The sequence below is a fragment of the Cyanistes caeruleus genome, chromosome Z (assembly GCF_971803275.1).
Source record: "Cyanistes caeruleus chromosome Z, bCyaCae1.hap1.1, whole genome shotgun sequence".
Classification (NCBI taxonomy): Eukaryota; Metazoa; Chordata; class Aves; order Passeriformes; family Paridae; genus Cyanistes; species Cyanistes caeruleus.
Genome location: NC_141732.1, coordinates 24630125 through 24651398, shown reverse-complemented (window position 1 = coordinate 24651398; position 21274 = coordinate 24630125). Strand labels below are relative to the sequence as shown.

The window sequence follows — 21274 nt, the reverse complement described above, 5'->3', positions numbered from 1 at the left end:
ATTTTGGCAAAGCCTCTCCCCTCTCTCTTCAGCACTGGTACTATGGCTTTGTGCCATGGTATCCTCCTACCTGTCAAAATACTTCAGTCTGAATGCACTGACTGCTACCAAGTGAGGAGTAAACCTGGTGTAAGGCAGTCACTGCTAGAACGCTCACAGTGGTGAAGTTGCTGGGCAGAGAGGTCGCTCCACCCTTCCTCACAGGGGTCATTCTGATATCTTTAGGACATCCTTCTCAAACACGGGGAGTGGTGGTTTAGGAGCTAACAGGTTATTTTGTCTAGGTCTCTGGTTCATGAAGAATACAGCAAAGTGATTGTCACCTTTATTTTTCCATTTTTCCCAGTCCGAAATGACTCAGTCAGGGTATAGAGGGTTTTTGTCCATTTGTTTTGTTTTGTTTTTTTTTTTTGGCTTTGGGTCTGCTTTTTTTCATAGGGGGATGATTTTTTGTTATGTTTTAGTTTAGGTTTTTTGTACCTAAGGGTTGATTTTTCTCACTGCTTTCTCTCAAAAGCTCAACACTTGAATTTGTTTCTTTTATGGGTAATATAAACTGAAGACAGATTTTGTTTGCTTCTCTTTACTAAACTTCTCTTGTTAAAAATGACTGATGATTGTTTATCCTTTCTTTTGTGCTTTGAACAGGTATCAAATCCCATGTTTTGAGACAGGAATATAGAAGGGATCATGGATTTATCATCATTCATCATGTACTTCATTGTGCATGTGTGTGCCTGCACTGCAAACGGAGACTGCAGATAAATTCATTTGTCTCTTTGCAGTGAGCTGTAATTAGAATTCTGACTGGCTGGAAAGTGACTATTTATTACACTGCAAAACTACAGTGCTAGATTAACTTTTTCTGGAGGCTTTTCAAAAACACCATTTGCACTTTCTGGCATGCACTGAATAGTAATGACATAGTGCAATAACTTCTTAATATTTTGCAACGCAATAGCAAATATGATCCCATGGCATCCACTGGGAGCCCACTGGGTTAAGTCATGCATAAGCATCATTTGTTTTGGCTCCATCTAAAAGATCTTACGATCAAGTGAGCAAGACTAAGCCTGAGAGAACATATGTCCTATACAGTCTTTATTGCTTCACCCCAATGCAGACAGCTTCCTAAAGGTGCAAGCAGAGTGCCCCAGTGTAAGCAGCATCTCACAGAGCTGGTGGAGTTACCCTGTTGCTGGCCTCTCTTTGGTTGATGGCACACAATGATGGCCCTTGTTTGTGCCCACAATCTTTGGCTATCATCTCCACTCTTAGATATGCTAAAAGCTGAGTCAGCCTCAAAAGATATCAGAAGAGAGGATAGTTAAGTGCCTGATCCAAAACGCCAAACTGTAGGGGTGACTTTAATGAGACTACCAGTTTCTTTGAAACACAAAATTGTTCTTCAGACACAGACAAGGGTTTAGAACTGATTATATAGTCCTTGAAATAATATGGGCCTAGTCCTTGAAATTATATGTGTAACCTTCAAAACCTGTTCTGTATATAGCAGATGCAAATTTCTATTCCCTTGCCTGTGAACATCTTGAAGCAAGAATTCTAGGTCAAACGGATTCCTTAACAGCCTTTAATTTGAGGTGCATTTTTCCCTGTAACAATGTCAAATTCTTACCTTTTAGGCTGGAATATGCTGTTCTTTTAGGACTAGTCAGTTTTTCTTATTGTTTGAACAAAATCAAGGTCTGCTGTTAAAGGAGAATAAAATAAAATTACATGTCTGCTGCTAAAGAAAAAAGAGAAACACTGAAGTGTTCTTTCTTACCATCTCTAATACTGAAGCCTAAAAATGTAGAAAATGTACATCTGGATTAGGAATGTCTTTGAAAATTCCAGTAATAACTTTTAATGCTCAGATAAGGTTCTGTTTTGATCAATAGGGTTATTACGTTAAACAACTCTGTGTACATGTGAAACGCAGTTGCGAGGGACAATTATGTAATTCTGTTTTCCTAGTGCTGCTTGTTTGTATAGACACATTGAATGAAATACTAATATCAGTACAGGGAAGTTTGGGAAGTTTTGGTTCTCCATGTGTAAGAACTTGTGTCTGTGTGTGAATGACTGAAGGGATGTAAGGTATAAATCAGGATATTTAGCAGAATGGAAGATGGAAAGTGGTGCTACAATACCTTTAGCAAAGATGCAGGTTTAATAAAGTCTGGTCTTTTTCACTTTACTTTTCTCGCTTTACTTTCCTCCATTTACCCTTTTTTGACCAGGAATTCTGTATACTGTAGCACTGCCCCCTTGACACCATCCAGAGGTTCTTTGATGTCACAAAGTCCTTTAGAAAAACAGATTTTTAATGTTTCCATTATTATTTTAGTGTTTCATGTATACCAGGCCTACTGTACCATTTGTTAGCCTCTTCCATTTGTTTATCTTGCCTATTTTTTTTCGTCCTGAACTGTCAATGTCTAAAGGCAGTGGATGTCCTTCTGTGCTGTCATCAAGGGCCAAAAGAGCTGTGAGTTGCTCCCTGTGACTGGGCACCCAAAGTACTAAAAGGTACATATATGGAAGATTTTCTGTGACCCATGTGGAAGATACCTGGTTGTTAGAAGAAGGTGCTGTCAGAAGGACTGCTGTACTACACTGTGGGAATGACTAATTCCATCCTGAAAAATCTTAAAAGAATAATCAAAACTAATCTGCCACCAACTTTAAAACTTGAAAAAAAGGAACTTGAAACACTACAAGAAAACTCACACAGATGCTCTGATTTCTACAGGAGGAGAAGAACTTACCATGCTATATTTGCATTTGATGGAGTTTAATCATTGAAATAAAATACAATATATAAAACTAATGATAGTAGCAGTATTAGTAGAACACAAAAGGAGAGAGAAAGAAAAATAAAACTCCAGAGAAAGTGATGCACGATACAATGCTCACCACTTGCTGACCAATGCCCAGACTGTTTCCCAAGCCATAGCATCACAGAATCAACTAGATTAGAATAGACCTTTGAGATCACCAAGTCCAACCTATGACCTAAAACCTCCTTACCAACTAAATCATGTCACTGAATGCCACATCCATTCTTTTTTTTAACACTTCCAGGGACAGTGACTCCACCACCTCCCTGGGAAGCCCATTTGAGTGCTTAACCATGCTTTCTGTAGAGAATTATTTTCTAATGTCTAGCCTAAATTTCTCCTGGCACAGCTTAAGACTGCTGATCTTAAGATCATCAGCTCCTGGCAACTCCCCTCAGTTTAAATACTGGACTAAACATTCTATGGTATGGAATACCCTTCTGGCCAGCTCAGATCGGGTGTCCTGGTTGTGCTTCCTCCCAGCTTCTGCCAGTGACAGCTTTTGCCCCTCTATGCCAAAGCAGAGGACACTAAAATGTCCTTAATTTAGAGTAAGCACTACTTACCAATGACTAAAACATTATTGACACTATCGTCATACTAAATCCTAAGCACAGCACTGCATCAGCTACTAGGAAGAAAATTAGCTCAATCCCAGCCAAAACAACGGCACACTCCTTTGTAATGCAGTGCACATGCATGCCTCCCAGATGACTGAATGACCTTAAAATAATTGCTTGGTTCTAGGAGTTCTCACCAAATCTGTTTACACTTAAAAATTACAAAACTCACTCAAGTAGGAAATTCAGTGTTAAAGATGCCACAAATGGAGCAATTCCTTGAGTACTGCTGATGTAAAGGAATCTCTATGTCACTGACTAATTCTCATCATATAAGAATAGCAATTAGGCCTAAATTTTATTCACAGATGATAGAGGTAGGAGGCATTAAAACATATTTATTTCCTTTTTGGTAGTAGGAAAACCAGCAAAATCTAGAAGTTCGAAGTTCACTAGCTTTACTGATTTTCCACTGAGCCTAATCAGCATGAGTTCCTCATTCTTAATTTTGGTGCTTTTAGTGACTTGCTCTGTAGATGGACTTCATAATGCTACTTTGTGCCTACACTGCAGAAGACGTAGCATTCATTCCTGTCCCTCAAGGACAACACCAGCTGTGCAGCTGCAACACAGGCTCAAGCACAGTCCCAGGAGATATGCTTAGCTGATAAATCACTATATTTGGCAGTGATTTAAACTAATACCCTTGCACTGAAGCAGGGTGCTAACACTAAGTCACTATTCAGGGAGAGCTCAGGAAGCCCTTTTTCCCACTGCTGAACTGCCAGGTGCCTGTGCAAAGGATTGCAACCTGCTGCAGTTGCAGCCCCAACTTGTTTGCACTCTCATAGTCAGACCTGTAGGCTCAGTTTCACAAAGAGCTCTAATCTTAGCCTCTTTTTGGACAGTTTTATTACATCTTAATTATAGCTTGCACACGTGCAGTATATGTTAAATACCAGACCACTCTGACTGATCAGCTGCAGCCTTAGCAGATCAAGTAAGCAACATTACTTTAAATAAACTTCCTATGTCGTGGAGTTGGTACTGTCATTTGAATTTTTCAGTGAATATGACCTTCTTATTACTATTTCAATTCAGCAGTCCCAGAGAAGTCTTTGTATATTCAGGGAGAAATATTATATAGACTTAATCAAATAGAAAATGCAATCAACTCACTTCATAGTTGATTAAATATTTTTAATTTTTTCAGTGTGTTTTACTGTAGATCAAATTATCCTTGTCTTATCAACAGAGGGAAAAATTCCAGAGAAGGCACATATAACATGAGGTGCTTTGGGGTAGCACACAAAATATGACACGAATGTGAATAACAGGTTTGTTATCTGTATACTTTTCAAAAAATTCTTTGATTTTTCTTCCTCTCATGAGAATTTGAAAAGGATTGTAGGAAGTTCCTAAGATATTGAATATTGTTTCCATAAATAGCCACAAATAAGCATGAAAAAGCAGTTCTGAACCACAAGAACTGGCTGGGGTTTCAAAATGCAGCTTGAACACACAGAGAGTTTAAATTTTTGTGTGGCTTCTAGGACAGGCTTGTGCTGAAAGATAAGATTTAGCTTGCTTTACATCTAAATATATGACACTTTTTTGGGCATCCTATATTTGATTTTTGGAAGATTTAGGACTTACAGTTATTTGAAATACCAACTGATCCAAAAGAAAATGATAAGATTTTACAGCCAGATGTTAAAATTTTGACATATTAAGCATGAATAAATTCATACCTGTGCACTGATTTTAGGCATTCAAATTATTTCAATTGCAAGTTAATTCAAGAATTCTTTTTCTACCTTTCATAACTCAGATTTTAAAAGTCCTAAAGTTCCTCCTACTCCTGACTGTCACAGCCCAAAATGTTTTTTTTAACCTAATTTAAATAGTAATCTATTTCTCAAAGACCCTGTTCTGTTCAGGTACAGCTACACGATCAAATGAAGGTATGGCTGTAATATGTGGTAGTTTTTCCACACCAGCCTCATAGAACAAGCATTGATAACAGTAACAGTCATGGCATCAGGGCAGTCTTAGTATGTGCTATCAGAAAAGAAGCTCTCCAGGGACCCTTAGTTAAATTAAAAGCAGTATGCTAGGATATGGTACAGCTGCACTTTAATAGGCAGGCGTATCTTTCCTTTCTCATCAAAACCACCAAGAGGGTTAGGAGCACAAATCTTTATTGACCACCAGTAAAATTTGTTATACTAACTCATTGAGGCACTTCATAAGTCTTCCTCTAACTTATCTTCACAGGTTATACATAACATAAATATTGTTCTTCTGTCCATCTATCAATCAATCAGCAAATGAGGTTGTTTGAGCTAATGGTGAACTAATGATATACTAATGGTTCTCTCTGGAAGACTACAGCATGCTTTAGCTTTGTAAAAATAATTGTTCTTCTCCTGCTCTGAATTTGATAAGTAGGTAAAACATACTACATTATACCATGCTCTAAGAAAATACCATTAACTACTTCTGTATTGATAGAGGTGGTTGTTAACAAGAATCATCTGCAATCATCTTTCTTGCTGCATTTTATTCTGCTGCTATAAGAGCCAGTACATAAGTGTGTGTGTGGCATTAACAGCAGTCCAGCAGTTAGTGTGGATCTCTGCTGTTACACATTACAGTTCATAGCCATTATTTTATAATCTAAGCGGAGCTTGGATCTATATGCATGTATGTCTACTGTATTAGTTTCACAATAACTTCTCTAAACCAGCCCAACATGCCTCCTTTTTCTTATGTATTCTTTATGGCCCTGAGTTCTGTTTTGTGCTGGTTCAAGATATAATGTTAGTATGTTAATTTCTTTTCCTTCTGAAGACTTGAAACAGCTTTCAAAGTGTGACATAAAATCATTTATTTTAAAAACACTCAGATACTGCTGATCTAAGGTCCAGAGAGGTTGAGTGACATACCTGTAGGAATTCTCTGTTGCAAAGGAATAGTAAAGTAGAAAATAATGACAAAAGCAGTATTTTGATCCTTAAAAAATATCTCTAGGTATCAGACATAGGCTGCAGACATGCAGAATAATTCTTAGAGGAACTAGCAAATAACATTTTGCATTACACACTTAAATGAAATAGGATTTCACATTCCATTTAAGACCTGTTTTTTTTTGTCTAGAACATGCAGAAAAATCAATCTGAATTAACTTTTAAAATAGATTGGCTAAACCACTTTAAGTTTCTGTGTAACTAACTCTCATTTAGAATGTATTAATTTACTTTGGAAGTAAATGTAGTTAGATTGAATTAGGGCCACTTTAATTTTGAATGAGAATGTGTACATAATGCAGTTAAAGTAATCACAACTTTAAATTCACACCTTTAGTTAATTTGTATTAGTTTTCTTGAGTGTTCCCAGACATATAAACTCTAAATCTCACTGAAGTCAATAAACATCTCTTCAGATGTGCATTGTTATGTATCCAGAGAGAACAGAGCAAGCAAGACAGCCTAAAGGAGTGTTTCCTGACAGCCAATAATGCTGCAGACACAAGGTGAAGGTAGAGTTTCCTATCTAGTAAAAACTATGGTGAAAGCAACTGTGTCTTGTGAGTGGTATGATCCAGCACCTGAACGCTAAAAACACTTAAAATCACCTACTGTCAACATTTCATTATAGCTGTGATAGCCAAATTTTTGATACGGAAATAATGTTATCAAAATTGACTGCAGTGGGTTGTTCCCCTTTGTCAGGCAACATCACCTATGACAACTGAGAAGCATTTAATGAACTGTGGGTGTTGATAGCACATGCCAAATTTCCTTCTTTCCCTGCAAACTGCGGGTCTTAATGACCTGGTTTGCTGCAGACCTGATGGCCACCCGCTGCCAGCTGTGTCTGCACTGTGTACAGCTTGCTTCTTTCAGGAACTGCAAATGGAAAAGTCTGAGAGAGCATTTATTTGGGCTACTGAAAAAGCAGTGGGAGATGTGAAGGAAGAAGACAGGGGCAATTCAGTCTCTAATAAGTCCCATCTTTACTCTAACAGTGCAGATTAAAACTTACATGACAACAATGCACGTGCCAAGTGAACTACAGGATTTCTGCCCAGAATTTCTGTTCAGAGGTAACATAATGCAATGGCTGAACGACTGAGAAATGCCAAGGCACAAACATGAAGCAAAACACTTGGCAGTAGCTGCATATGGATAACAGACTGTTCTAAGAAGTGAGAGAAACCAGATGTCTGGACATCAGGGCTCGGTTGATTGAAATTTGCTTTTACACTTGCAAATTGAAAATACGGTAACACTGTCAATCTTAAAATTTAAAAATTAAAACTGGATGGCTTGCAGTGAATTTGACTATGTTGGCTATTTCAATAAGAGGAAAAGTTATCAAAATACTGTTAAAAAATACTGAGCTGAAAACACTGCTATGACAGATTTTTTTGAAAGAAGAAGTTGAAGGTATAAGCAATTCTGATTAGAATATTTTTAGTAGAGCTAATTTGCTTCATTTGGGCTTCATTTTACTTTTAAAGGTTGTCATTTTAAAAAGCTGCATGGAAATAGTCAAACTAAATTCTTCTTTCCAAAAGATGAATCAGATCAGGAGAGATTTTTTGAACTGTATTAGCGTCTGTCTTAATCTTGCATAATATGAAACACAAATCCTAACATTAATGTTTTTACCATGTACAAACAACCTGACAATTTTAACTTAACATGAAACTGTGCACCTACAGTTAAATGAAAATTTATAGCATGTTACCATATTAATAAAACATAACATTCTAAATCCACACTTAGACATTAAGATATAAAACAGTTTTCTTTTAGAAGAGCAACATTATTATATTTGTTAATAAAAAATAAAAATGTTTGGTATCCATCGGCCTATGGATAATTTGTTTTAAGTACATCAAGCTTGCTCATACACATAAGCTATTAGTGAGAGATAGGAAAAGAAACAAAATACAACTGATAAGAAGAAGAGTGTATTTATAGAATGCAATGCATGACAGATTACTTTTTTTGCTCTTGTCACATTTTTCAATTTCCACTAAGGTGTCATTTTAATTATGCTTGAATACTAACAAATTTCAAGCCAATAACAAATTTCTCTCTGCAGCAAGAAACAGATTAGGGACATGGACTGCAGGCAGCTTGCTCTTGTTGAGTGTTTCAAATCTCTGATCCTATTTTATGGCTCTAGCCTGGTTAAAAGTGTCTAATAAGTCATCAGAAGTTTTGTTTGTATGGGAGTATGAGCTCCCGGCAGCACTGAGCCCATGGCATCCTTTCACTGATATGCCTCCCACTCTCTTCCATGAAAGCTGGCCAATAGGGTTGGTTTTCAGTTCAGCAGTGGAAATGCTGAACTGAAATGCATTATTATAAAGATTTCCCCTGATTTGACTAAATGTTGTTTATACCAGCCTTTTCTTGTGAGCAGTTTATCAAAAGAAAATGTTCAGCAATCTTTTAATTCAAAAGCTGCATCTCAAGGTTGAGGAAACTTCATGTACTCCAGGGCAAATAATAATGAAAATTTGAGGTTTAGAAACATCATTTTAATGGCAAAGTACTTATTTTATCCTTCCCTATTTCATTTAAGCCATGGGCTTTCTATTATGATTATTTATGGTTATCATTTTGGCTGCTCTGAGCAGCAGTGTCTTGGCTTACTTGTCTTCTCCACTCAGGATGAAAAATGAAGTTTGAAAGAATGTTCATTACCTTCACGGCATGTGTTGACTGCACTGATTCTTCATCTGCCAAACTGCATATGCTGGCTTCTGGCTCATCTGGAGACCTCTGGAACTAAAAGTAATTGATCAAATTAATTCTAATATAATCCCACACAGACCCTGCTACCACTGCAGCTTGTTAACCTTATATGCAAACTGTTTATTTAAACTATCTGGATGACATCATAAACACTACCTTCAATACCTCAAAAAAGTATGAAATTAAAGCCCATTTTAACATTTTTTCAAATATATGACTTGTGTTATGCTCCATTTTCTCTAAAAAGCAGAATTTGGAACATCAGTGCTTACAGAATTAATTTCAATTCAGTTGGCCCTACTTCCCAAATAATTGGATTTTCCCCTACTCTTTAAAAACTAACCACAACTTTCAAATGATCCAGTTTATCACAGCAGCTTTGTACACAGTGCGAAGTGTCAGTTGAAGGATCTGAGCAGAAATTTTCTGAACTGTACACTCTCTTTTATGTCATATAATCACAGAATGCCCTGGGCTCAAAGGCACCTGGAAGATAATCTAGCTCCAACCCTGGTGCCATGAGCAGGATGGTGATTTTTATTCTTGGATTTTGTGGACTTTTATGTCAAATCCTTAATAGATCTGTATCACACCTTACAGACCTCAGTCCACCTATTGCCTCCCTACAGCGGCTATGATTTCTGCTTATGCAAACGATTAAAGCAGTTCTAATAAACACCTTTGCAATTGTTTCCACCACCCTGTGTTTTTCCTACCTTCATGCTGGCTGCTAGAGGTAGGGTGCTGATGGCGCCGGTTATAAATGGTGCCTCGTGCAATGACCTGGCATAATGTGTGAAAGACAAAATGTGCCTGATCATTCTGTCACAGCACAACATAAAATTCAGTATAAGAGTAACTATTCATAAATCATCAGAAATACCAAGGGTACCTAAGACAACAGAAAATGATTCTCATAACAAAACAAGAGTGAGGACGTAAGTGTGGACACGGCCACTAGTGATTTATAGGTATAGAATGTTCCCCGCTGATTCGGGATCCCAGCTTCAACTAGACACAACATGGTGAAATAAAGGTAGCACAGAAGTCTCAGCTTAAAGATTTCCTATAATTTATTGCTTTGGCCCAAGCACTCGACATGATGAAGTCATATATGTATATATATATTTTTGTGTGTGTGTGTGTGTGTGTATATATGTGTATATATGTGTGTGTATGTATAAGTATGTATATAAAAATTAATTTGCATAATATTGGAAAAATATAAAGTAGTATCTTTCAATCATTTGCCTTCATCATTAGTGCTTGGTGGGGTAGCAGCTAAGACCTGTTAGATCTTACAGTACTATCTCAGGGAAAATATTTAATGCTTACTAAATATGGATTCTGAATGGGCACAGTGAAGACTATCGTGAAAGTGGTCCTAGGAGGATAATACATTATAACCCTGTTCTGTGATTATTCTTCTGCTTAAAAAGCAAAAGTGCCCTTTGCAGGTAAGCCAGGCTCATTCTCATAGGGCTTCATGACAGCTTTTTAAATTCTCTTGTCTCTAGCCTAGTGGATACTTTTCCCAAAACACCACAGTTGTAGCAGGAAGGATATAACACACATTACAGTTAATTTCTTGTAGAATTCCTCAATGCTATATACCACAATCTCTATCTGCTTAGGGCTAAATGACAGCTTTTCAGTTTAAGTTTTTTTCCTGAAAGCAAATACTGAGATGCAGCCTTTATACAAATCGTGATTTCTTTTTCAGATTTAGGATAAATCTTGCAGTTAAAATGAGAGATAAAATTCTGAAACTATGCTTCTTGTCTGGGACATAGAAGTCCTCATTCAAGTCCACATTCTACATTATTTCTCTTGTAGTAGCTTAGGAGCACAGTTCCACCCTTTTAACAGCAAAGGAAGGGAATGTAATGGTTGAAAAAATGTATTATTCATTTAAAAATTAAAAACATTCTCATTTCTTGTTATTCATGCAAATAGCTGAAAAGAGAATAAGTTACTAGGCAATAATAACATTCCCAATGCTCTCGCCAATTATTGAGGATATCAAGATGTGAAATGTGAGGTATGGCCATTGTTTTTTTTAGCTTACATTAAGCAAATACCAGCTATGGAGAGATATGGCTCCATTTCACATACCAAAATTCCCAAATCTGGTTTGTGTGCTGGAGTTTTGTTGGTTTTTTTTCTTTCTTATTGTTTCAGCTTTTGTAATAAAAATTAATCTGTTTTTCCCACAGACCTTTCTCCAGGTACAGATGTTCACAGTAGTCCAGTGATCCTTTAGACTGCTGCTTAGGGACAAATTCTCTAATACCTTAAAAACAAAACTTATTTATTGACAAGCATAGTAGGTTGCCTTATCCAAGCCCTTGATAATCACTGAAAATCAACATTTTCCCTAAAGAATCATCTAAGAATTGAATCATCAGTTCCTCAAAGAGGGAAATGTAACAGCCTCTCCTCATGAACAGTGCCAGTTAGCCAGAAAAATTTGAAATATGTATCCCTCAAGCAGAAGGTGTGTAGGACCTGCAGCTTCCACCTTGACGAACTGCACGAGGCAGATTACCCACAACAGCAGGGGTAAACCTGATGTGGAAGGTACCCCCATAACTTACTAGCCTGCAGGAGAAGCAAATCCAAGTGTTTTCAGTCTTACAAAGTCAACAGGTCACTCCATCTATTTTTCAGCTGAACACTGCACAGGCTGACAACGTTCCCTACTCGCCCAATCTCTTGATTTCTTTCCACACAGCCCGTAATTCTATATTAGTCTTCTATAAACAGGTCGTGGTAGATACAGGCACTTTCTGTTTATAGCTAGTGATTCTTCAATGCTTTGTGCATGTATGAATTCCTCTTTTTAAATTTTGAAAGGGTAACTAATCCCAACAGAAATATTACTGCAATAAAAAAACTCAGAAAATTGTATTTATGGGCACATCGGTTTCAAGTTCTTGATGGATTAATCAAGAAATTTTTTGCAAGGACTGTAAGAAACAAGGAAACAGGATTATATTTTAATTTTTCTTTAGAAAACAGAAGCAGTATAGACTACTTTTTTGGAAAGTGCCACTGGTTTATGCATCATTGCAGTTAATAACTTATTCTAGGTATTAAATCTGTCACATTCCTTTGACTTAGAATAGAATTGAAGAATTTACAACCAGAGACCCAAATCTGACCTAGCAATTTGAAAGCATAACAAAGATATGAATACAATTTTTCTCTGTCCGAACACTGACACACATACCTTGTATCAGAGAAACATCTGAACAAGTCATATTTAATATCAGACTAAAATTATTACAAAAATGAGAGCATGAGGATTATTAAACACTCATTTGCTGAAGAGACTTCACTCCCGAAAAGACCTCACCAACAGGCTCTAGTTGATAATGCTAAAAATTTCTTCAAAGAACAACAAATTTGGTCTGCTCTTATTACCCACATTCCATGCCCTCATACTTAAAATAAACGCTTCCTTTTTTGACTTCATGTAAAAAAAACCCTAATACACTCCTTTTTGCAGATATCTTTGTGACAGCAGTGTTATCAATGTTAGACTAGAAAGATCCAAAGGATTACTCACCAGTTTGGTTTTGTTTTTTTTTAATATAACAGGATTGTGTGAGGAGAAAGGGTGAAAATATAGCTTTGAAAATCCCATTTTGCACCGTCTTTTCAAAAAAGTGCAGAGCATCTTTTCTTCTGTTGAGTTATACTGAATTTTACATTTGTGGCAATGAGTACAAGACAAGGAGAGCCGACATCTTCTCTTGAAGATGTCAGAACACAAATCCACAGGAGGAAGAGTTTCATATTACTAAGTAAGGGTGAAATTGGATGTGTGTGAAGTGGCACTGAAGCAGGGAAATGATCTACCAAACACTTATGGTCATTGGGGACCTTATGCTTGAGCAAGCAGGAAGACAAGGAATAAGAGGAGTGTGACAAAGGTGTACCTTTGTGGGTCAGGAAAGCCAGGAAGGTCTTTGAAGGCATGGACTTACTTTCCAGCTTTTTCACAGGTAAGATTTTCACTTCAAGGGGGTGGAAACGTTCTTGCAAAAAACAAAAAACCCCAGGGGGTTAGGCCCTCACCTCTTCCCAAAGAGCAGCGGGAGATAGAGCTGTGGCAGCAGCAGGGAACATCTCCTCCCACCGCATACTTTCTGGGCAGGTCCCAGCGTTATCTCAGCCGCCAGGCCATCCACGCCATCCATCAGCCCTTATCTCCTGTGGGCCCAGCGCTGCCTCACGCCCCTGCCCATGCTGCCGGGGCTCCAGGTCAGCAGCGCCATTTGGGGCAGGGGGAAGGAGGACTGAGGCCTGCTCTCTCTGCTCCCATCCCCGTGTCCAGAGCTGGCTGAAATGCCAGTGCACACGTACAGGACAAGGTCCTCCAAAAAGGGACAGAAGCTGAGGCCTTTGACATGTTACAGTCGTTTAGTTTCCACTTCTTTGAGGCTCAGATGGACATATCTAATCTCTCAGGACGTCTGCACATTTTCCTCCAGCAGCCAAAAGCTTGCAGGCTAGTGCATCACCTCGTGTCAGAGCAGGGATGTTAAAAGCACTAAGGATGCCAGCCTTCTCATTGTCTTCATGGGCTGATATCATGGTATCTCTTTATAAGAGATTCACTTTGGCTCTGAGGATGGAGTAATTTGCTCTTCAGCCATTCACACTGCTCAGCAGAGAGAAAAAATGAAAAGTTCTTGATAATGCTCAAACAGCAAGAAAAACCCAGAAGGGATCGTGCTTTTCAGATTTCAGATTCAATTCTGCTACTGTCTGCCTAAGTCAGGAACTAGAGTATGGTTTAAATCCTTAGAGGGGCAGCTTTTAGATTACATGAAAGCAGGAAGATGGTTTGGTAACTAAATACCTTTTTTGATTTCCAGTCAAGAAAAGTGGAAAGGGAATGACAGCTGAAACGAAATTCAGGTGTAATTACAAAAGAGTGTAAAGCAGAAAAGGAATGTTTTTACTCTCCATGTCTGGCTGTAAGATATTTCAGCTGCCAGGTATGACTGCAAGGGAAGTCGAGTCAGATCTCAAATGTGTGTAAACAGCATAAAAATCGCTTGGTTTCCAATAGATTAGTCTTTACATATGTACAGTAAAAAAAAGTCAGGTAGCATTTTACATTTTGAGAGTTCTGGTGAAATTTCAAAAGTGAAATATGTACGGAGAAATGAGGGATTAGGCCCTTAAGAGTGTATACAACCTTTCATGACTGCTAAATTGTAAAATATAATATAACATAGCATAACATAACATAATATAATATAATATAATTAATATAATATAATATAATTAATATAATATAATATAACTATTAAGGAATATAAATAATAAAAGTAATAACCTTATAATATTTTATAATTGACTTTAATTTTCAGTATAGAAGCTCATTATTTTCATATACTCCCCTATGAGATTACTGATTTGGTCAGTAAGGGAAGCTGAAACCACTTAAATCAGAGCTTCTTGGAGCACTGGCCCTAACAAAAACATTTTTGAGGTCATAAGATGACACTAGCATTGGATGTACCCAGGGAATTAAACCACAGTGATGAGACTTTCCCAAGAGAAAGTAATTTAAGTGTTTTCCAGTGCTAGTTCATCTTGTTCATTACCAGTTTGTTCCACTAGGAAGTGCCAATGCTGTAAGAGGGGCTTTGAGAGGTCCCTGACTCCATGAGCAAGAACAGTACATCATCTGCATTTTGGCAACTGGTAGCACTGGATGCTGCTGGCTTGCTCTCCAACCTGTTTATTTGACGTTCTCAGGATGTACAGGCTTGCCTCTACCTTCCTGGATGGATCATGGTGCCCTCTTCATACCTGACCTACACTGGCTGCCTGTCACTTCTGTGCCAAAGCGGTCCAGCACATGAACTTCTCTCTGTAGCACAGATATTCACTGTCTGATGTTGGAGAGAGTGTGGATACTTGGCCAACACCAATACAGGGACCAGAGGTAAGGTGTTTTGGGCCCCACTCCCAAGTCTGAATTTTCTTGTTTACAAGAAACAAGAGTTTCTCAGTTGGGTGTTTGTCCAGAATGATGCACTCTCTGCTGCAAGTAAAGCAAACATGTTCTGATGTAAACCATTGCCTAAGTGTTAAACACTAAAAAGGAGCATGATAATAATAATTTATCTTGTTATCTAATTGAGTCCAATTATTGCTGAAAGTACCTTGCATGCCATTAAAAAACTACTTTCAAAATCCCTGTGTTTTCCCAGTAGGATTAATAGCCCTCAGTTGATTTTTTAAAGTCCTGGTTTAGAATATTCCTTTGAAGATATGAAATTTTCTTTCTGTTTTTTGTATTTAATGATCCACTTGTCCAATAAAACAAGAGAACTTTAATTTGCAAGTGAGGGCTTTGTGTTATAACTTCCTTCCATTAAAGAAAAGGAATTAATTTCTGAGTGTTGCATATGAACATAATTTTTTAAAAAATAAACAGGAAAATCTCAGTAAAGAAAAAGCGCAGCTTTGAATTATCAGCTTATTTTATAAGTGAGAGAAAAAAATTAAGATTCTGTCAGAAGACGATATTATGTAGTAATACTGGGAAGTTTACATGACACAATGCCAGAAAACACAGATGGTGAGATTAATAAAACCTGCTGTAGAGTAAAATTGTTCAGAAGTTATTTTTCTAAGGAGAAGATTGGAAGTGTTTGAAAGCAACATAATATTAGTAATTTCAAGGTGATAGTTTTTGACCCTAACACATTGTTTTCTTCTGTACAGGCAAAGGAACATTTTATGCAGACAATATGTATCGGTTTTATGCAGCAGTTCACTGCTTCAGTGCTGAAATTGCACTCAAGAAGGCAAATGCAGAGAGAACCTGTACACTTGTGACAGCTGGCTGACTGGCTGAGATTTGTGTGATGTGGGATTTGGCTGTTCCAAGGTGGAAGCCCAGAATATGAGAGTATTTACAGCAGAGTACTCATTGTAAGGGGACAATGCTTGGCTGATGCAACTGCATTAGAGCCATTTTTTTGCAAATAGCACACTGAAGAAACCTTGAGGAAATCTCTTGGCTAAGAAAAGAGGAATGTTAATACTCTTTTCCTTTCGCTGACACAATCCTTATGAAAAGCTGTTACACCAGTCCCCAAAAGGAACATGTGTACAGCCTGCACCTTATTAGAAGCAATGTGTTTCCCCAAATTGGCAGGGCTAATGAGAACATATAACAGAAAATTCATTTATGAAAACATTTTAGAGCAAGAGACAGGAAGAACAGGGAGTGTCGCTGCCAGTCTGCTATGATAAAGCCTGAGCTGGAAGAACTCTGTTTAATCTTTTTGAATCACTTCCAGAGCTGTGCTTGAGTGAGAAACAGATTTAGATGATGAATATTTTCAAAGTGAGTTAAGAAAAGACTGATGACAATCTGATATACTTTTATTTGTGGATTTATTGATAGCATACTACTAATGGAATAAAAAAGTAGAAATAACTCCATTGTATGCAGTTCAGGATGATCTGTGTCTAATCACTAGGATATTTTTTGTCTTTACTGTTTGGTCTCATGCCTGAATTATTCTCTGCTGCAGATGTTTTTATGAATTTGAACAACAAATACCCTAGACTGAAGGGATCTCTCTGGGTTTCACTTTTCTTTGCAAATATGTATTAAATGTATTGCTAGGATTACTTCTGTTTCAATTACACAGAGTCTATGATCAGAGGCTGCTATCCACAGATGCAAGAAAGGTTTGTGGAGTGATGAGCCAGCTCCATACATGCCCTTCAGGCTGTAAATAGAACAGAGATAGGTTTTGTAGGAGAAAACATTGGAAGACAGCCAGATGGCAAAGAGGTCTCAGTTCAGACTTTTCCAGCATTTAGGGTAATGGACTCAGAATAAGGGTATAAGGTTTTGGAGGGCAACTTACCTTCTCTGCCATCTCCTGTCAATGCCATAGGCTGGGGAGAGCACTGCTTAACAAAATGTATTATCTACATAGGCGTCTACTACTAAATAATATTTTTTATGTAATACAATATACAAGATTTACCACAAAAGAAAGAGGAATTAATAGATGCAACTAAAATCTAAAGCAGCAATTTGCCTTTTGACATTGCAGCCTGACCAGATCTTCAAAATAAGCCTGTGCAAAAGTTAACCCCATCCTGGTTATTAATAATTTGTTATAACAGAGTTATAACAGTCATAACACAGGTAAGAATGAAATTATGTCAGAAACAGGCAGGAAGGAGGAAATAGTAAAATGGAGGCTTTATAAAATTCCTGTCTGGTGGGGTTTTGTTTAGTGTTGTTGTTGTTTTGTGGGGTTTTTTGGGTTTTGTTTGTTTGTTTGTTTGTTTGTTTTTTGTTTAGTTCATTGGTTGGTTGGGGTTTTGTATTTTCAGGATTAAAAAAAGTTACTTTTTATTTGGGTTTTGGGAATATTGCCTAAGAATGTTTTTTCTTTACTTACCGGGTAAGTTTCTTCTCAAAAGGATACTGAAACTATAAAAATGCAAATAATAAAAATAAAATTTATATGTGAGTTATTAAAAAGCAAAAAAACTACTAAAGCTGGTCATTGAGTCACTACACTTGTCTGACTGAACCAACTAGATAGAATTATAAAAAGTTTGATGCTTCTATGGAGATATTCACCAGAGTAATTGCTCATAGCGTTTGAAGCAGAGGCTTGTTGTGAAGAATTCGTAAAAATAAAACCCATGTCAGCCCAGCTGCTAATGCTGCAAATCTGAGGTATGTTCTGGGGGTGAAATATGCAGTCTTCCTATATAGATTTTGCTGTTCTGGTTTTACCTTTGCAGGAAATGTGTGACAAGTACCTGGTTCACGCCCAGGGGCAGCCCAGCGCTGCTCTTTGGACTGCTTGGTGCCTGCACTCCTGAGCTCCTGAGCTCCTGAGAAGGGGACAGGGAGTAATCCTTTGTTGTACCCGGGAAAAGCAGGATGACAACGATGGCCAAAGGGTTTAACTCTGTGACAGTGAAGAGCATTGGTGTCTGGGCTGGGACAAACCTTGCAAGGATGGAATAGAAATGCTAACTCGGCACCAGCAGGCACTGTCTCCTTGAGCAGAAGAAAGGGTTGGACTGACACCTGAGAGCAAGAGCAACTGACCACCAGGAGCATGGATGGGATGTAGGAGCACAGATAAAATATAGAGATAATCCTGATCAGATACTAGCTTTCCCACCAATGACCGTACAAGATCCCTGGGAAAAGATCTGGGATAAAAAGGAAAGATGCTCAAAATTACATCTTCTAGAGGAAAGGATGACAAGAGGAAGAAGGAAGTCAACTGCATGATTGCTTTCTAGCGATGTGTCCCTATTTGGCAGACAGACTGTCTTTGGCCCCCAAGGCACTTTCTTTTCAGAATGGGTGCTACCATGACTGATAGGAAATTTAAAACAATTAAAACAGTGAAACAGAACTGTATTCTCCAATCCTATCTTTTATGAAAAAAGCCTGAGCCATAAAAGCACAGAATTTATGTGTTTAAAGAGATGAAAAAGAGGAAGAGAAAGAAGGATGACAAAGAAAATGAAGAATACTATGGATAGTGGCAGAAGTCTTGCCGATAAAAGCACCAACTAAAGTGATAGATATAGTTCATTGAAGAATTTGAGTGTGGCTGAAGAGAAATTACTGTAATGTTTTTATACTGGTGCAAGCTTACATAATATACTGCAAGAACAACCATTTCCAGTGCAAGAGGTGGAATAACAGAAATAAGAGAAATGGGCTGGACTAGTAGTCAAGCTTGCAGTATTTAAAGGGGTGCTCATCCTGGAGAAGAATTAAATAAATAATTTTGAAGGCTGGATAAGACAGTGGCCTATAAAGTTCTAGCTTTATAAGCTAGAACTATAAGCTCTATATATCTCAGATTTATGCCCTCCATGACATCATTTCTTATAATTTCTTATATCTTTAGGACTGTTCACCAAAATTAAAACCAAGGTTACAAAAGACTTTACAAAAGTAAATATAGCTAGGTGTAAGTACCTTCTGAGCGAGACCAGCTATCTAAGGAGAGTGTTGATACAAGGAAAAATAAATCTGGTCTGGCAAAAAATAAGCAGAGACTGGAATTCAGAGGAGCATTTCTGTCAGAGCTGAGAGGTCTGGAAAAAAGATTCAGATGTATAATGGGGTAAGAAAATGCTGTTTTGACCAATAACGTGAAATTCTACATAGCCTTAACAATATTCAATACACAACTTGCCATATGGTCAAAGCTTGGGTGTGGTTTTTCATAAATTGTTTAGTTTCTTTTACTATATTTCAGGTACTAACAATGAAACTGTTGCAACATAGAAAGTGGCAGAAGCATCAAATACCTGGTGCAGCTAAATCACCTGTCTTCAGAGAAAGAGACAGACAAACTATAATAAGATGCTTCCCTACCAGAAAAAAAAATCACCTACTAAAGAGTGGTTTGGGAAAGAGACCAAGCTAATACCACAGGCAGGTAACAATAGATGAAAAACCTGCTGTGAAGTATTTCATTTTTATTATTCTTTAACAATTTACAGAAGAAATGTCACATAATAGAAGTTTGGCTCTCTTTTGGGAGCCATAAATAAAATAGAGCTGTAATCAAAGGACAGAAGAAAAAAGACTTAGCAGATATTTAATTCTTATTTATGCTTACTTCCAGAAATTATTACTTGAATGTAAATGTGGAAGGTTTCAGCATGCAATAATTCAAACTCTTATATGTTCTCCTGATGCACCCTGCCTGCTAAGCATTTCCAAAGCCTGAACTGGCCAATTTAATTTACAGGTTTCTACCCAGTGATTAGAGAAATGTTTGAAAAGGTCTTCGGTAAAAAAAATGGTGAGCTATCCCTAGGATTTGTTACTGTAGACTGTTCATCTGTGATCAATACTCTGAAGCTGTCTGGGTCTCCTCCACAGAGAACCTGCATTTCAGGGGAACTGCCAGAGAGAGGGTTTCATGCAGGCACACAGATGGTTCATTTTCTTCATGCTGGGTGCAGAGATTTTCCAAGTGTAAGAAAAATTAGGAAAAAAGTAGTGTTTCTAGATGAATTGTTAGTAAAAAATAAAATATTAGCCACCAAATTGTATCAAATATGATTTAAACTTAAATAATAAATCTGTCCACTTTATTGATATCCACTGTCAGAAGTAGACCCAGAAGCAATAAATATACTGAGGAAATGACAAGCTTTGCACGGATAAACTGTGAAAACCCTGCTGGATTACCCTTGATTTATCTCTAAATTTAGTTTGAATCTTGTAGGTTGCATAGATGACTGGACTGTAAACTGCCTCCAGGGTGTTCCCTTATACTTTTTACAAAGAGCAAAGAAAGGCAGGGCTAGGGAAAGAACTGAAGCCTGAGGGATCTGCTTTCCTCCCTGATCTCAAGACCCAGCATACCCAGCATTGCCCCAGACTGAAAATAACATGGTCTCTGGATCAGCTGCCAACTGAAAGCTTCCTGAACAGACTTCCATTTCAATCCACACCCAGCCCAACACACCCTTTACAGCAGGAGAGCTGTCAGATGCATTGCATCTGCTGGCATGAGTCTGCCATAAAATAAAATCAAAATTACCTTTTTTCTCTGTAAAGCCAGACATACCTCATGTCTGCCAAGGTCCTGGCCCTTTGTACAATCATTAGGAGGGCATGTGAACTCTGTGGGACAGGAAGCTAGGAATGGGCATTTTATTTTTCTTCTGATGCCAGCGAGCAGTGCTCTTTGTTTAAAAGTGGTAAGCCCTACATTTCTCCTTACCTATTACTACTCATCCTTTGGCGGCTGTAGCAAGACACAAGCAAAATTTCTTTTCTATAGCCATAACAAACAGGCACATTGCCTTAAGTTCCTTCTCACCTAAGAAACATATTGCTATGCTTATGTATTTCATACCTTGTACTGGTCAGCTCCTAGACAATGACTCCTCAGATGGATCTGGCAACTCACTTCAGATAGGTTGTGCTGAAAAAATTCCTTTTGCAGTTTTACTTCAAGATCTCTTCCTGGTGTTACTAGTCTGTTCTGGTCAGTGTCTTTGCAATTCCCTCAAGGCAGGTGAATAAATGTGAGAAAAA

The 21274-nt window shown here is 37.8% G+C and overlaps 2 long non-coding RNA genes across 2 annotated transcripts in view; one reads left to right on the top strand and one right to left on the bottom strand.

The window, feature by feature from the left end:
• The window catches only part of LOC111941275 (uncharacterized), a 21662-nt gene extending 8157 nt beyond the window's left edge, over positions 1 to 13505 (bottom strand). The window contains exons 1-4 of the long non-coding RNA XR_002869931.2: positions 13261 to 13505; positions 9894 to 9960; positions 9127 to 9210; positions 1637 to 1709 (exon numbers count right to left, since the gene is read on the bottom strand). This is a non-coding gene — a long non-coding RNA (uncharacterized LOC111941275). The remainder of the gene's footprint in view (positions 1 to 1636; positions 1710 to 9126; positions 9211 to 9893; positions 9961 to 13260) is intronic.
• LOC147648231 (uncharacterized) lies at positions 13286 to 21274 on the top strand. Its single transcript, XR_015280960.1, has 3 exons — positions 13286 to 14186; positions 14956 to 15145; positions 17989 to 21274. It is a non-coding gene; the product is annotated as an uncharacterized LOC147648231 (long non-coding RNA).